Below are 1850 nucleotides of genomic sequence, written 5' to 3'. Positions count from 1 at the left end.
CGCAAGTTTTAACACTACGAAAAAATCGCAACTTTTTGCGCAAGTTTTAACGCTACGAAAAAATCGCAACTTTCGGAATGGCTACGAAAAACTCGCGTTTTTTCGCAAAAATCGTATTGGTAACGAAAAAGTCGCGATAATTTTCTGAAAAAATCGCAAAATACCGATCATTACGAAAAAAACGCAATCGGACGCATTCGGCCCGTTCGTGGGTTAGTAAATGTGCCCCCTAGTCTTACTAACTGAGCATGTTCACTTGGTCTGGGTGTCTGTGCAGCAGTGAGGTATTATGGGAACTTTCTTTACACAGCTCAGCGTTTTTTCTTCCTGTTTGGCTTCAGATCATCTGAACAGGCGAAATATGGGGAGACTTAAGGGCACTAATGAGACAACTGAAGGTATGCCTGCAGCTTGAGATTAATTCTTTATTAGCATTTCCTTCTCCTTTAAATGAATACCCTCATGCATCACAGGTAATAGTTAATAGGTGCTCTTCCTGCAGAATCCTGCACTGAAATTTGACACAAGGCTACACATTTTCTTACTTTCCTAAGTGCCCTCATTTTCTTACATTCCTAAGTGTCATTCCAGCAGGGCTGGGTTCAGGGGGGTTCAGGGGTTTATGGTAACCATCCTGAAGAGATGCCTTAGACCAACCTCTTCCTGACTGACTTTTGGCTCCAGCAGATCATCACACTGCTGTTCTGTGCCCCATCTAGAATATGCCTTGTAGTTTTGGTCTCCAGTGCTCAAATGGGATATTATTGAGTTAGAGAGGGTACAGAGAAGGTCAACCAAGCTGGTAGAGGGTATGGAATGTCTAAGTTATGGCTGAAACATGGGGTTTTTGCTTTCCTCTGGATCAACTAGCTGTTAAGCAGGTTATATATAGGCATTAAGGTTGAACTTTTTTTGAAGCTTTTTCAAGCTTTGCGCAGTGGCAGTATCATAGCCAATGAGGTCCAACCGAGGCGTGATTATTGTTAATTGTGCTGAGGCTGAAGCTTGATGAAAACGGAGGAGCTGTGTTCCCATTAGGGAAGAGCTGCTGGCTTAATTTTTGTTGGGGGCTTTGCACATGCTCCTTCTGCCTAATCATGCTTCACTTCCTTTGCCCCAGCCATTAGGCGGGCGGGAGGTATTTTCCTTTTTTTTCTTTCCAGCCGCCAGCTGGAGCCTTACCAAGGTGATTAATGGCATTGCACCCATACACTTCTGCACCCTTTTTGTGTTTGATTTGTGCACCCTGGAGTGTCCTCTGGGCTTGACCCTAGGCCAAGACTTGGTGGTTCTCACCCTAGCTTCAGCGAAGGTGGGTCTGCCCGCACATGCTGTTCATTGGCGAAAGCCTTGGACACATGAGCATCCGGAGCCCATGCCTTCGGGTAGGACTCACTCAACATCGTGTGTGTCTTTTTTCAACCTAATGATGAAGGCATGGGATCAAGGGAGCAAGTTGTTACTTCTGAATCAATAACAAGATCGAAAGAGTTAAAGAAGGACATAGGAGACTTTAGAAGGTTGAGATTGGTATTATTAAATAGTAGTGATGAGCGAATCTGTCCCATTTCACCATAAAATTTGCGAAACAGGTAAAAATTTGCAGAACGCATTTCTTGTGTGATTTTTTTGTTGCCCGCGTTTTTTTGTCACCTGCCCTTTTTTTGCCGTGACCGCGCCAAATTTTGATGCGTGACAAAAAAATTTCCATGCGGTGAATTTTTCCGCAGTGATTTTTTACAAAAGTTTCTCGAAACAATTCGCCAATGGCGAAATGTGGAAATTTGCTGCGAATCCATGCCTGGCGAAAAAATTCGCTCATCACTATTAATTAGGGTATTATAGTGAAC

At 43.6% G+C, this 1850-nt stretch overlaps 1 pseudogene; it reads left to right on the top strand.

The window, feature by feature from the left end:
• Positions 1-926: 926 nt before the first annotated feature.
• Positions 927-1084, top strand: LOC116410662 (annotated as a pseudogene).
• The last annotated feature ends 766 nt before the right edge of the window (positions 1085-1850 follow it).

Source organism: Xenopus tropicalis, chromosome 4 (assembly GCF_000004195.4).
Source record: "Xenopus tropicalis strain Nigerian chromosome 4, UCB_Xtro_10.0, whole genome shotgun sequence".
NCBI classification, from domain to species: Eukaryota; Metazoa; Chordata; class Amphibia; order Anura; family Pipidae; genus Xenopus; species Xenopus tropicalis.
This window is presented reverse-complemented; position numbering and strand designations above follow the sequence as displayed.